This window comes from Schistocerca piceifrons, chromosome 7, assembly GCF_021461385.2.
Source record: "Schistocerca piceifrons isolate TAMUIC-IGC-003096 chromosome 7, iqSchPice1.1, whole genome shotgun sequence".
NCBI classification, from domain to species: Eukaryota; Metazoa; Arthropoda; class Insecta; order Orthoptera; family Acrididae; genus Schistocerca; species Schistocerca piceifrons.
In genome coordinates this window covers 543,057,140-543,073,684 of record NC_060144.1, presented here as the reverse complement: position 1 = coordinate 543,073,684, position 16,545 = coordinate 543,057,140, and positions in this window count along the sequence as shown.

Below are 16,545 nucleotides of genomic sequence, written 5' to 3'. Positions count from 1 at the left end.
ATTCAGTCAGCAATGTATTATTTTTCCCTTTCACTATTCATTACTTAAGCTTTTACCGTGTTTCTTTTTCTTTCTCATCCGTCCTTCTTCTCACGTTCATTGCTGCCATAACGTATTGTCTAAATATATCTGCGAATTATCTGTGTTGTACACTTCATCACAAAGCTTTAAATTGTTATTTTCTGTTAGAGCCACTAAAGTTTTCATTTTTTCTGTCCTAGCTGTTTGCTCTACCAAATGTAAGAACACTTGCAAGAAGCGTGTGGTAATGAATACAATGATAATATATTAAGAACATGTTATACGTAAGAGAAGGGTTATCGCACTTCTCTTTGCTGAATAAAGAAACAGAGGGTAAAATGAGATATACTGTGCGCACTTTCGACACGATCGTTGTAAAACTCTCGATTATTTTCTGGCAAGTGACTACGAGGTTCCATTTAGGCAGAAGTTTTCCCAACTAGGAATGTTCGTGTAAGTTAGAGAACGAGAGAGAGAGAGAGAGACATAGACACGTGTGGGTTGACACACTTATCAGACAGAACATTATGACCACCGACCTACTAACGATATGGGTTGTGGTTGGGTTGTTTTGGGGGAAGAGGCCAAACAGCGAGGTCATCGGTCTCATCGGATTACGAAAGGACGGGGAAGGAAGTCGGCCGTGCCCTTTCGCAGGATCCATCCCTACATTTGCCTAGAGCGATTTAGAGAAATCACGGAAAACCTAAATCAGGATAGCCGGACATGGGATTGAACCGTCGTCCTCCCGAATGCGCGTCCAGTGAGCTAACCAATGCCTCACCTCGCTCGGTTACTATCGACAAACAGGCGACAGTAGAGTAAGATTGCGACAAATGACTGCTACTCAGACACATGCACGGTGCATGTAGTATCAGTGAGCGTGCTACATGTGTGTAGAATGGGAGAGGCGTGCCATTTATCTGAGTTTGACCAAGGGCAGATTGTGGTAGGCTAGAGGCTCGGTACGAGCATTTCGGAAACTGCACGACTTGTCGGCTGTTCGAGGAGTGCTGTGGTGAGTGTCTTCAACACGAAGCGAAACCAAGGTGAAACCACACCCAGACGCCATGGGGTTGGGCGGCCATCTCTCGTTATAGATGTGGGACATAGTAGGCTGGTCAGAATGGTAAAACACGAAAAGTGGTGAACTGTGACGGAACAAACCGTACACTTTAACGCTGGGCAGAGTACAAGTATGCCTGAACACACAGTGCACCGAACACACCTAATGATCGGCCTCCGCAGCCGACGAGCCACGCATTTGCCAGTGTTAACACCACGACATCGGCAACTACGAGTGAAATGGGCTGAATGGGCTCAGTGGCAGAGCGTTGCATGGTCTGATGAATCCCGATACCTTCTTCACCACGCCGATGGGAGGGCGCGAATCCGCCGTCTTCCAGGGGAACATTTGCTAGACGAGCCGGCCGGAGTGACCGAGCGGTTCTAGGCGCTTCAGTCTGGATCCGCGTGACAGCTACGGTCGCAGGTTCCCATCCTGTCTTGAGCATGGATGTGTGTGATGTCCTTAGGTTAGTTAGGTTTAAGTAGTTCTAAGTTCTAGTGCTCAGAGCCATTTGAACCATTTCCTTTACATACTGCAGGACGGAGACAAGCTGGCGGCTGCGTTCAGGGCATCTAGGTCCAGTGGAGCACGTGCAAGGCACCACGACGCCCAAGGACTATCGTATACTGGCTGCAGCGCACGTACACACCTTCATGACGATCATGTTTCCCCACAGCAGTGGCATTTTTCAGCAAAATGATGCGTCATGTCACAAGGCCAGGAGTGTGATGGAGTGGTTCGAGGAACACAGTGGTAAATTCCAAGTGATGTGCTGGCCCCTCAACCAGCCAGATCGGAACCCGATCGAATGCATCTGGGATGTGACTGAACGTGGCGTCAGAGCTCAACGCCCCCTCCCCGAGATTTACGCGAATTATCTGAGCTGTGTGTGCAGATGTCGTGCCAACTTTCTCCAGCGACCTACCAAGGCCTCACTGCTTCCATTCCACGACGCCCAGCCACTGTTTTCCGTGCCAGAGGTGGACATACCGGCTATTCGGTCCTGTCCACTCGTCGCTAATAGGGTGGCTACGGGGTGCAGCGTTCTCTGAATTCTACACAACAATTCAAACAACTAATATTAGTAGTTTTACTTCTAGAAAACAATTTCACTTAACTACAGCGAATGTCGTTAGCGAGAGGCGACATGAACACAGTCCAGTTCTTGATATACACAGAGTCCAAGGAAACAATTGATGTGAATCACGACAATCTGACAGCGTACTACCAATCACGTTGCAGATTCGGGCCGATCTGAGCGGCCGAGGCCAGCAGGAGCGTCGGTTTTATTCGCGTCTTGCAGGGGGAGCGCCTGGCGCGGCGCGGTCCAATTCCGCGCACCACTGGACGCCGTTTCCTCACCGCCTTCTCTGCTCTTGCGTTCCGCATCTTCGTTCAGGCGTTTGTGGTTACGGCAGAACAAGGTAAGAGGTCAAAATGTTGTGAATGATCAGTAGATATATCTGATCCGAGCACGGGGCTCACAACCCTAACCACACGCTACTGTTAAGTACTAATGAAGGACTGGGTGCCTTACTTCGATTGCACATAACTCATTAAGGTCAATCCAACACATTTATTTCAAATAAAATAAATGAAGTTACATTTGAATCTGTGTGACATTAAACAAGATTTAAAACAAAATTTCAATATCAGCTGATTTAGTGCGTGAAGCGTGAGTTAAGCCAATAACCAGGTAAACTAAAGAATTCACCGTAATTCAAAAGAAAGAGAAAAAGAAAATTGAATCAATACACCCCACTGACAAATATCCAAAAAAACTTACAATACTACTCAAAATAATACACTGAAGTGGGGAGCAGTCATTCACCCGACAGAACACTTCAAAATCAGTGCAATAACACAGCTGTGGGCCCCAGAAAACTGCAAGACATTAAATACACTTCATTTGACGAATAACAACTACTCATTAACATTACGCCACTCCTGTTTGAACTGGAGTGTTCCAAAGAAACAGGTGCTTATTCTGAAAGAACAATTTTTTTATATGTTTAAATTACAGCATTAAGGAATTCCAAATCTTTCCCCTTTCTAGGCGGAGGCTGAGCCAGAAAAACAGAATGCCACAAAAACACAATTTTCCTGTGAAAACTTACAGGACACCCGGAAGCAGTAACAGACAAGGGGTCGGCAGCCACAAATAACACAGGCTAAGAGCCAGGCTGGGAGCACATCATACGAGCGTGTAGACATTCCGGCCGAACATGCGCTTCCGGTGGCTGCCAGAAGGACGAAGCAACCAACAGGCCCACGCCGTGCTTCTCACACACGCACCTCAATTTGTACGAACATTTAGGCCAATACCAACTCCGTACTCCCCTCTCACTGCGAGGCTTGGCACAGTTTATATGAAATGCCTTCCAGGCAAACAATAACTGCCGCAGGAGTTTCACGATTAGCAAACAGCCCCAGCGTAACATACATTACACATGTGCTTACGCCCGAGGCACAACTCCGCCAGTCTCACCGGCCGCCTCAAACCCACTGCCTCTCGCCGTCTCGCGCGCCCCAGCCGAAAACGCAAAGCTGCTCATGCCCGGGGACGCGCCAAAGATAACAAGCCGATCGCTGATGATCAACCAGCGATCTGGCTCAATATCTATCGAAGGGATGCGGGTAAGGTTGAAAAATAAACGTAGTCACTAACTTTACGTACAATATCAAACGTTTATGAAACTTTTTCTCCCTGACAATCCCCACAAAATGGCAAAAGGAAAATCATTTGCCATTTACTACATTTTCGCTGTTCATGCAGTAAAACTGCCGCTTGATGCATGATGTATTAATTTATTGCTTTTTTGCAACTAACTCTATCCGCGACACATTTTTCAGACAGTATTCTCATATATCACTGAATGTACCAGTAAAATTATATCACTGGACGACACATAGTTGAGGAATTATGACGTCATGAACATTTAGGAAAGTGAAAATAAATCTACGGGCCGAAATTCGCTAGAGATGCGCGTGAAATACGTTACACACATGTGAAATATATTTGACTTGTCCACATGCCGGCAAAGCCATGGGTAAAAAGCTGATCCTAAAATCCTGGAAGGATTTCACCCAAATTAGATAGAAGTATTACTTACGATCTGGAAACAAATAATGTGGGAGTGTGAACGACCAGTCTCCTGCTGGGGTGGGGAGAGAGAGGGGGAAGGGGGAAGGAATTGACAGACAAAGAGGGAGGACGAGGAGATGGACACATGTAGGGCGAGGAGAAGATGGGCAGAGGGAGGGGAGAGGGAAATGTAGAGAAAGGGAAGAGGAAGAGATGAACTGCGAGAGGGGAAGAGGAGATAGGCAGAGAGAGGGGGAGGAGGAGACTGATGGAGAATGGGGAACAGAGGAGTTAGAGAGGGGGCGTGTGGTAGAAACCAACAGAGGAGGGAATGGAAGAAGTAGGCAGAGAGAGGGGGAAGGAGGAGATGGACTAATAAGATACAGGAATAAATACATACCCGGACATTTTTAATAAATAACTGTTTTAACTGCAGACAGCACCGTGGGGCCTAGGTAGTATGTATGTATACAGGGTGAAAAGTATTTAAACCGACAAACTTTGGGAGGTTGTATGGGACATAAAAACAAATACATTTTCCCTAATGTCATTTTTTCCTATGAGGATTATTTAAACCGGTGGAGGCCGTATTACGCTCTTCAGTTGTTAGAGGCTGTATTACGATCCTCAGTTGTTAGAGGGCGTATTACGCTGTTCAGTTGTAGGCAACTACTGTCCACCAGTGTAGTAGCGCATTGTCTCTGTTTACTAATGGACCGATACACCTGGAGTGAGTACACTGATATGGTTGGTGCGTACTGCGTAGCGCACCACAGAGGACGAGCTGCGCAGCGGGTTTATCAACAACAATATCCTAATCGCCGTATCCCGCATCGTACGACCTTTGCTGCTGTGTACCAACGTCTGCGTGAGACCGGGTCATTTAGCAGATTACCTGGACAGGGACGCCGTCGCACGGTAAGAACGCTGCAATTTGAGGAAGCTGTCACCCACATGCCACAGTTACTAGCGCTCATCAAATGCGGTTCTTCGTTAATCTGTGGGTCGGTGTTGTTGGGGACTGTTTAATTGGGCCGTATCTGCTACCTATGCCATTAAATGGCACGCACTATTACAATTTTCTCGGCAGAGCATTGCCAGAATTGCTGGAAGACGTCCCGCTCCCTACAGGACAAAGCATGTGGTTCCGACATGACAGGGCGCCGGCGTATTTCAGTCGTCGATTCCTGGACCGACGATTCCCAGAAATGTGGATTGGCAGAGGTGGTCCTGTACCATGGCCTGCTCAATACCCAAGTAAGTCCCCTCTGGACTTGTGGTATGGGGAGAGATGCGCAACATTCAGGATACTCCTGGGGTTTTTGCCCGTGTCAGACAGAACATGATCCGATGGAATAACCTTTTTTTACGTGTCAATGGAGGCATTTTTGAAAATCTACTCTAATCGAAATTGCGTTGTGTTAATGTGTTGTCTCTTGGTCATGAAAGGGGGAAAACTGTTTGTTGCTTTAATTAATTTTCCACCAGAGAAATCTTCCTCTACCGGTTTAAATACTCCTCATAGGAAAAAATGATGTTAGGGAAAAACATTTGTTTTGATGTCCCCTACAACCTCCCAGAGTTTGTCGGTTTCAATACTTTTCACCCTGTATATGGTGTCCCTTCACAGAGATGCCCGGCGAATTTTCTCCAGCGTTTCGGTGGATATTTGCAATTCTCACTCTTTTTTTTTCTTTGAAATATGGAGGTAGAGTAAGTACAAACAAATACTAGTAATCATATCTCTGGTGCAAAGCCCAGCGTCGACAGAAAGCAATGGTTTGTTTCCTGTTACAAACAAAGCAAGCAACTTTTAGAATTGAATTTTTGATAGAGCAGTCTCAGATTAGTCAAGTGCAATATTCGGTTTAGCAATATACACAAACGGGAAAAATAAAACACGACGAGCATGCAGCGCTCCAGCAGTGACAGAACTTCCCTGGACCGCGCTGACTGCTGCCACCGCCGGCCGCTGTGGCCGAGCGGTTCTAGGCGCTTCAGTCCGGAACCGCGCGACTACTACGGTCGCAGGTTCGAATCCTGCCTCGGGCATGGATGTGTGTGATGTCCTAGGTTAGTTAGGTTTAAGTAGTTCTAAGTTATAGGGGACTGATGACCTCAGATGTTAAGTCCCATAGTGCTCAGAGCCATTTGAACCATTTTTTGAACTGCTGCCACCATACAACAGCGATAGTCAGTCACTGCTGGAGTACTGCTTGTTCTTCGTGTTTTACTGTTCCTGTTAATAAATATCGCTAAACTGAACGTCGCACTAGATTCATTTGCACTGCTCCGTCGAATGGGTATGTAAAATTCCGCTTCAAAAATTGTTTGTAATGAGAAGCACATCGAGATGCCTTTTGTCAGCACTGGGCCTTGCATGAAAGACATGATAACCAGTATTTGTTTCGACTGATTCCAGGTACACAATGCAGAAAGTAAATAGCAGACATATGCCGAAATGCCAGAGAAATGGATCGATCGCCGTTTCTTTGTCGGCCGGGAGGCCCCATCCGGGGAAGTTCGGCCGCTACGTTGCTAGTCTTATTTCAGGTTGCGGCGGCGCGGTTCTTTCCGTCCCTTTACGACGAACCTGCACCTACCTGTGAACATTGGCTCGGCTCTGAGCACTATGGGACTTAAAATCTATGGTCATCAGTCCCCTAGAACTTAGAACGACTTAAACCTAACTAACCTAAAGACATCACACAACACCCAGTCATCACGAGGCAGAGAAAATCCCTGACTCCGCCGGGAATCGAACCCGGGAACTCGGGCGCGGGAAGCGAGAACGCTACCGCACGACCACGAGCTGTGGACTGTGAACATTGTCTCAGCAAATCATCAGTAGGAAAGCCGAGCGAAACCTACTGTACTTCGACGTGAATCAGGCTGCAATTGAAGTCACTAATCTACGTTTCGGGAGAAACACGAAATGAAAGGTTGGAAATGATGTCCTCAATTAATATATTCTGAAACTTAGGTGAACAAGTATCACTGCCAAGGCCGCGATAGTCTTAACACAATCACTCACGATCCCTTTCACTCACGTTAGCAAGTTTATGGTGTTGCATTTCCCGAAAACGTAATAGCTGCAAAAATACTGATTGTTTTTGATTGATAATGCTCGCCAAATAGTAAGTCTGTCGGTACCAAATGCAGTCACAGTTTTTAGCCACCGACCTGCTCAATACGCCACGCGGAATATATGTCTTTTCTCGCCACAAAATTCACTTAAAAATTCCGAAATTTCTACACACACATCGGAATTATTATGCCGTCACTTTACAACACTTTTGATGTATGAAACACTGCTAGATCCGGCAACTTCTCATTTCCATCGGAACTACTACTACACACGTCCGAACTGTTTCACGGCTAGGCTCCGACTCTTCTCTAGAATACTCTAAGTCTTCTCTACCAGCAGAGAAAGGCGCGCGAAGAATATTGGTTTACCATTGGTCAGTTTACTCAATAGCCAATAGCAGAACAACACTCTCCCGCGTCAATCCGCGCTTTTCATCAATAGCCAACCGCTAAATAAAAACCTATCGCCTGCACTTTTTACCGACGTAATCATCTACTATGCTGAAGTTTTTCATTTGCATCAAGTTATTTACTATTGTTATTTATACCTAAATTAACTTTCCCTTTACCATAAACTTACATTACAAATCTATTCTACAAAAATCCCCTTTCTTCATATCCATACTTCTTCGAAATGTTCCCACACTAAATCCTGCTACATAACTCGTTAAACAATTATCTTCATATTAACCTTAAACCACACTCACGCATCATTCATACTGCTAAAACACATTTATAACATTTTACATACACAAAAAGACATAATAACACTTTATGAAAATACTAGAACACTTTATGAAAAACATTCTATTACTTTAGTGCACTCTAGTGGGCACAATCGAAACTAAAATCACAGTCGCTATCCAATATTGTCCTCTATCGGCTGATACATAAACTACGTGCGCGTCCAGTCTCGCGTCACCATCTGTCACTATCTAGCTCTGAGACACATCTCCCACTTAACCGCCTCCAAGCAACACCGACTCAAACGAAGGCGTCGGCGCTTGTTGGTGTCGTCACGTCAGCTAGGCACGGCGAACGCCAGGTCTGTTGCATGCAGAAACGCCTGGGCGTGCTTATCACTATAAATCTATTATTTTTGCACAAAATGTTTGGTATTATTTTGGATTCTGCAGTTTTATTTAGATGAAAGATTTTCTTACTGTTGTAAAGCTACAAATGAAGACCATAGTTCTGTATTACTGAATCCTGTCGAAACAAACGTAGATCAGTATGAGAATATGCTTTGCCCCATTGCAAGCTTCGAAAATTTTACATTCAAGTAACTATATTTACTTGATCTATTTTGTTATCGAAACTTACCCCAAACCCCTTACAATTAACTCGTTTCTTTTTTTTATTTATTTATTTTCGTTTGACATCGTCACCGGAAATGTGAACTAATTTACAAGTGTCAATGTCCAACTGTTACCAGTCATTAGATTACAGTCGTTTTCAACGAAAGGAATTCTGAACAGGAAACAAAATAGCTTCATACATCGAAAATACTGCTGAGCTTAAACTTTTTTAAACATGCACATTAGAAAAGATAAATATTACCCTCTTGCAACTGAAAGGAGAAACTTTATAAGATAAAAAAATTTTATTTGATAAAACAAGTATCTCTCTTTTGCCTCTTCTTCTGCCCCCACCCCCTCCCCCAACGTGTACAATCGCAAGATATTTCATTAACATTCAGTGCTCCTCATCCCATAGTCAACCAAGACACGTAAAAAAGAGCACCAATATGTTAACAGTTTCTTGTAAAAGCAACCAAGTACAAACGTAACTTCCTCAGATTTACAAATAAGGTAAAGAAGCACGAATTCCGTTGCTGCTCGACCATGAAGTTGTTTTTGTATGTCAATCCTCAAAACAGGTGGAAATTTAAGCTCATGAGTACACTATTTCTTAAGAAGTGTAATGAATTGCACAATTAATTGATTGCAGAAATCTCTCAGAACAATGTGTGTTGGTCAACTACCGCCAATAGTTTCACATTTTCCTGTGTCAGAGAGGGAGACACCACCAGTATGAGTACGCCGTGCCTAGCTGACATGACGTCACGAACAAGCACCGAGGCCTTCTTTTGAGTCGGTGTTGCTCCAAGGCAGGATCGGTATACGGCACTACGCCTCAAGGTGACGCCACACAGGACGACTTGCGTGTCGGTGATGACGAAATAGTGATGACGTCAACACAACACCCACTCTACGAGCGGAGAAAATCTACAACCCGACCGGGATTCGAAACCGGGCCAGCTGCATGGTAAGCAAGCACGTAACAGCTCAGCTGGCGAACAGCGCCAGAGGAAATGCGCATGACAGCTCTTACAAGGGAAACCCCCCATCTCTACCACCCCCTCCATCCTCAGATTTAGTGGTAATATGCCTCAGTGGATAGGCCGCCAAAAACTGGACAGGGATCATCATGAAAATAGGAAGAAGGTGTAGCGAATAGTGAAAAAAGATGCAAATTAGAAGTTGGCCGGTGCAAGCTCAAGATCTGAAACATCGAGCGCTTCACGCTAATCACGGCATCGTGGTTGTTTGGTCACGATGTTGGACTGCGAAGAGGGAGATCCGTGTTCAGCTATCCCTCGTTCCCCATTTTTTTTTTTCATAAAATTATGAACTTTTCTTCCGATCATTGAGACGTCTGCTCTCCTTCTGTAATCTTGGCACTGTCATACTACACACTGGTTATAGAAATGAGTGATTTGGTAAGAATATATTACCGCCGCAAATAAATGTGATGAATAGTGAGAGCAGGCGAGATACCGCACAGTCCTCTCACAGAAATGAAAACAACAAATAGACGGTTGTGAACTACGTTACAACAAAGGAATTCAAGAGTCAAAACTTCCAAAAAGGAATGCAATAGTCATAACATGTGGTACCACAACACAGACAGAAATTTGAAAACAGCGAACAGACACGTAAATGACCGGACAGACAGTTCATAATTTTGTGAAAATAAAATTTAAAAAATGTAAGAAATGAGGAATAATTTGAATCCAGATCTTCTCCATTGCAGTCTAACACCGTGACCACTCGAGCTTGTTTCGATTTTGCTTCTTTTTGCAGGCATAGGTACACCTTCTTCCTTTTTTCATGCTTGATCTGTATTCAGTTTTTGACGGATTATCCACTCTGCCATCTTACCACTAAATCCGAGGGAGTGCGATGGAGAGTTTCCCTTAATAGGAGGGACACCTGGTATCTATCTGTTGCGTATAAACGGTAGCTGTTTACAACATACCACAGTGGTATGGTGGAAGTCGAGACGTACAATTTAATATCAGACACTTGCGGTTATCAAGCCGGGAAACAACTTCAAATTGGCCTAAAAATGCGCCTAACTTACAGTGCATGCCCCTTGTGCCACCGTTACATCAGTTAGTTCATCTTTCCTTTGAGTTAAATGGAAGGAAAAGGCTTTTGAACAAGTAACATAAAAACTAACTACTTTTCCAATTCGATTTGAACTTAATCCACGCAAGCACAGTTGTCTCATGGTAAGAAGGCCAGAGAAACATAACAACTTAATTGTTATTTGTGTATTGTCAAAATTCACAAAACTGTGAGGTAAAATTTATAAGATTGTCAGTTTTACAATTTGTATGTGGCTAAGCTGGTAGCATAAGAGGGCACAACGGTATTAAAAATCTCTAAAGGCGCACATGCACTGTGGCTTAAGCAGATTTTGTTGGCTAATTTGAGGTCATTACGAGTACATGGCCTGATAGACAACAACCACCATACATGAAACTGTTTGGCTCGACTTCCCATACACGACTATAGTACAATATAAACAGTTCTTATTTACACCCTGCATATACCATGTGATTCAGCTGCCCCTGCTTGTAGGTTTTATGCAACCTGCAATGCCTTCAAAACTCCACACGAAGTTTCCATATTCGCTTGCCTGTTGTGAACAAACTATTTGTCCTATAGAAAAACTGGACGCATTTTTTGTAGGAAATTTTATGTACTTAAATTTTGTACTGGGGTATATCCTCGCTGGAGGCCGAGGTTTTCAGTTATTCAAGAAAAACCCTCAAAGGTGACCTTAAAAACTCGAAAACAGCGGCCTCCAGCTAAAATTATCCTAGTTCAGAGTTTAGCTACATTCACTTCCTTACAAAAGGGTCCTTTTCATTTTTTTGTGCGACTAATACTTCGTGCATAATGCTCAAGAGAATATGAAAATCTCAGAGTTTAGCTACATTCACTTCCTTACAAAAGGGTCCTTTTCATTTTTTTGTGCGACTAATACTTCGTGCATAATGCTCAAGAGAATATGAAAATCTCGTGAATGGTTTTTGAAGGGGTTGCAGGTTGCATAAAACGCATAAGCCGAGGGAGACGAATCACTGTGTATACACTGTTACATGCATGCATACTAAATGCACAGTATCTGACTGTGCCAATGCTATTCCAGGCTGGAAAGTTCTGCGCATTCTGCCTTATTCCCAGTTCACTTGCCGGCCGTAGTGGCCGTGCGGTTCTAGGCGCTACAGTCTGGAGCCGAGTGACCGCTACTGTCGCAGGTTCGAATCCTGTCTCGGGCATGGATGTGTGTGATGTCCTTAGGTTAGTTAGGTTTAATTAGTTCTAAGTTCTAGGCGACTGATGACCTGCTCAGAACCATTTGAACCATTTGAACCAGTTCAATTGAAACTGACTGAATGATTCAAGCCCTAGAATGTGCAGACATGCACCCACCCTGCCAACTTGGGATGGAAATTGAATGTATAAAACAAAAACACCGTTAAACTGTGATATCATGTTACTTGTAATGGCTGTGTATCTGTACAAGACACCAGACAGGCATGGATAAAAGAAGCGATTCATGTAAAATTCTAGAGAAAGGTTGAATGAGTTTCTGATGGTGTTTGCTGATGTGACAGAAAAAATATTTTCTTATTTTTCTTTGAACATTCGAGGATTTTCTATTTCCTACCTGACGTACACAGGCATATTGGTACCGGCGTTTCTATCTGAGAATGAAATTCCACCTAAAGAGGAAGGCGTACTCCATATGAAATGATTTCTGTTTCTAGCATTTGGCTGAGCAATGCAAAGCTCAAGCTAAATGATATTTTTATTAAACACAAATACCATTAGGAACTATACAGGGTGTTACAAAAAGGTACGGCCAAACTTTCAGAAAACAGGGGGTGGACGAAAATATGGAAACACAGAAAACATATTACCAAGCCTAATACGGTATAGGAAAACCTTTGGCGTTCAAAACAACTTCAAGTCGTTCCGGAATGGATAAGTACAGGTCCCGTAATGTTTTCAAGAGAACCTTACACCATTCTTCCTGCAAAATAGTGACATGAAAAGATAACGATGATGCAGACGGATAGCTATCACGCACCGTTCTCTCGAAATCGGCAAACGCTCAGTAACACTGAAGTCCAGCGACTGGTGGCCAGGGGACATGCCACCGTTCGTCCTCGTGCTCACAAGACCAGTCTTGGGTGATGCCAGCTACGTGTACACGGGTCCTGTCTTCGAACACAGCATTCCCGTTGGGGAACAAACACTGTACCATGGAATCGACAAGGTTAGCCAAAATGGGCACATAATTCTTGGCAGTGATGCGACATTGCAGCTCATGGTGCCCTTCGTAATGGTACTTGAATTACGTAACCATTGCGGCACCTCACCTCAACCTCTCGATGCCAGCAATATGCCACTGTGTTTCTGTAAAATAGTTAACATATTTCTGTAACAACATTCAGATTTGATTTCATTAATGTAGAGGAACTTCGATACATCGATATGTATATATTGCAATGATATTATTCTTATGTGTATTCTTTCTTTTGTCACTGTGATCTTTGACGTACTTGTAACTCTGATTTTTGTGCGCGAAAGCGGTTATTAGAGAGTCAAGCTTTGGTCGTCATGTTAAAAAGACGCAAATTGTAGTGAGTTTATGAAATGTGAACTTTAACAGTGAAGAAGATATTTTCAAGTATGTTTTATATTGTGAAGTGATGTTTTGGAACGAGTTACGTGATATTGCAACAAAAGTAATAAAAAAAGAAGTGTAACTTAAATTCGGAGTGCTGATTACTTTTTTTTTTTACATCACCCTTGTCCTAACTTGCAAAAGTTTAATCTTCAACAATGGTTTATGAAACACATCTATAAAACTTTTGAATATCGCAGAATAACACCTATGCCTCTTTGCATCCGAGCTTGGAATCATCACTACCTAGATTTTCGACGATTAAGCCATGAGTTCACAACGAGACCTGCGTGGGAAACACGAAAAGATGAGTGCCTAGTTTATCCATTATTTCAAGATATGACTTTATTAACTGTGCTCTAATGACACCTGCCACATAATATAACTTCGTTGTTGCCCGAAAATGCAATATTTAGCAGCGTGATTAGCAGCGAGAGCAACACTATAATCATAATTAATTTTTGACCTTTCTTGTGGTAGGGTTGTTAGACATTGGAATACCTCGATATGGCTGTCAAAATGATCACGGAACCCCTTCCGTGTTTCACTGTTGAAACGTAAGCTCTACCAGATGTTGTAAACAGTGTGCAAAGAAACTCATCCGATAAAATTACTCTCTTCTGTTGCTCTATAGCCCAGGTCCAAAGGCTTCGGCATTTGGCCGGTGGCGCTCGCGTCGCGTGATGTTCGTGCGGCCTGTTGTACTCTCAGAGCTGGCAGGCAGGATGGGAGAAACCTGTATCCAGCCTCTGTGTTCATGTTGTTATATTGTGTAGTATTTTGATGACTTCTCTGATCTCGCGTTTTATCTAATCCGCCTGCTTGGCAGGTACGCAGGTTCCGTTAAACTTTATTTCCTTTCCGCAGGCTTGTTGTTGTTCGGTCACGGCACATTTACTGTGTTGCCCTTGACGAATGTAGCGCTCGTGTTCCTGTACGAGCTTTGCTACTGACATGCCGGTCTCTTCTGTGTATACTTCTCCACAATGGCACCCCTCCTTGTACGTGCCAGCATTATCTACCTTGTCCTTGGTGGAGCTCAGCACATCCTGGATTACCAGTCCGGTCAGTTACATTTTTCACTTACGATAAGAGTGCTGCTGGCTGCAGTTGGTCAGTTTCTTGCCTACCTTGCTTTCTTTTGTTTGTTGCCATGGCTGTTTCGATCGATTTATGGTTGTAACCATTGGCCAGGTGCGTTGTACACAGCCTTTCGAGTACCGCTTAGGTGCTTCGCATGGATCACCAAAGAACGGGTAACTGAGTTCGTACACGCTGGATTGAGCGTGGAAATACCTGTCCGTATGTGCAGTCTTTCGATGTGCTCTTCGTCCTAATGTGCCCTCCGTTATTGTATATACTTTCACGCCTAGGAATGGAATCGCGCCTTTCGTCTCTACCTCCAGCTTGACTGTATCTTCCTGTGCATTTCATTCGAATCGTGAAACTAGTGTACTTCGTTTACACCATGAGGCCATACAGCGAACGTATCGTCCACGTATCCTAACCAGTATCCTGGGCATAGAGGAGCGGAACAAAATGCTGTTGCTTCAGAGGCCTCCATGAATATGTCGGCTGCTAACAGCGATAGGGCGAATTGCTGCGTCGTCTGTCTGCTCGTAGTATTCTTCTTGCCATTTGAAGTGTATTGAGGACAAACATAAATATAACTCGGTGAGGTCGTGTATGTCTGTCGGGCCATGTTCTTGTAGGATGCGAACGGTTTCTTCTGCTGGTGCGTTTGTCAACAGTGATTTTATGTTGAAGCTGACCGTGATGCCAGCCTGTAGAGCTGTTTCTCCCTCCATGTGTTCTATAGAGTGCGTCAAGTTTTTCACAAAAGAGGGTTTAATTTGCAGGCTTCAGCATACTTCAAATGCTTAAGAGATCTACCACCCCTGTCAGTTATATCCCAGATGAAAGGGAAATAAATATAATAAAACTGATCATTTGTTAATACAACGAGACTTAAATGCAAGAATTGAACAGCTGCCAGTAGCAGATACAATAGACACATTTGGGGAAATAACTTTAAATGAAAATGGCAAGACATTAAGAGATTTTGGTACATTTAAAAAAATTAGAAATTCCTTGTTCAGAAAGAAAGACATAAATAAATACCTCTGGAACGCAAGAGGTTCACGCTCAATAATTGACTAAGTAACAGCTAATAAAAAAATATGCTCTCAAATTCGATATACTCTTCTGTTTTGGGGTAATGATATAGGCTCTGATCTCTCCCTAATTACTTCGAAGATAGAAATATGGACAAGATGGAGGAAACAGACAAACTAAAGGGAAACCCAAAGCCAAAACTTCAAATATAAAGGTCGTCTGCTAAAAGAAGAAAGCATATGCAACTTATATCAACAAAGACTCACAAAGGAATTGCAAATGGTTGAAACTAAAGACAATATTGAAGAAGAATGGGGAAGATTAAAAACAGCAATATTGAAAATAGCTAAAGAGGTACTACGGAAATGTAAAGCATCAAATCGGAAAAGAGGTCAGAAAAAATGGAATACAAAAACAGCTAACAATATTAAAGGAAAATGGACGCTTATAACGCCTTTTTACAAACACCGACATATGAAGTCTGGGAAACATCTAAACAGAAAGTAAATTAAACAAATAATTTAATAAAAGGATTCCGTAGTGAATCATGGGAAAGTTTCATTGTTAATGCTCAACATAACATTCACAGAAGCCAGAATATAGCGCTTAAACTCATGAAGCATATGAACAAAACGGAGAAAGATACTTTAAACACTAACACAACATCAGAAAATCGATGGATATAATATTACGGAAATGTATGGCACCATGAAAATAGTGAAGAAAGTTATTCTATAAAAATTGATAAAAATTCTATAGCTCATATAGAATAAACGAATTAAAAGTAGCCTTAAATGTTACAAAAAATAGAAAAGCTACCAGCCTAGATGGTGTTAATGCTGGTTAATCTAATACAGAGGAACCATGTCAGAATTTTACTTCCTCCACCTTTTAAATATGTGTTGGACGAATTGCTCTGTGTATGAAGAATGGAACACAGCTATAGTGATTTCTATATTTTAAAAAAAGGCAATACGGAAGACAAAGGAAATTATAGAGGAATAAGTTTACTAAATGAGGAATATAATCTTTACAGGAAAATTCTTAATCAAAGGCTACAAACTATCGCTGATGCAATAATCTCAGGAGAAAAGTCAGCCTTCAGAAAAGGTCTGTTTGTACTAAGACACGTCAAGCATTAGGCCTAAAAACGCATTTAGCGTTAATTCATTTTGAGAAA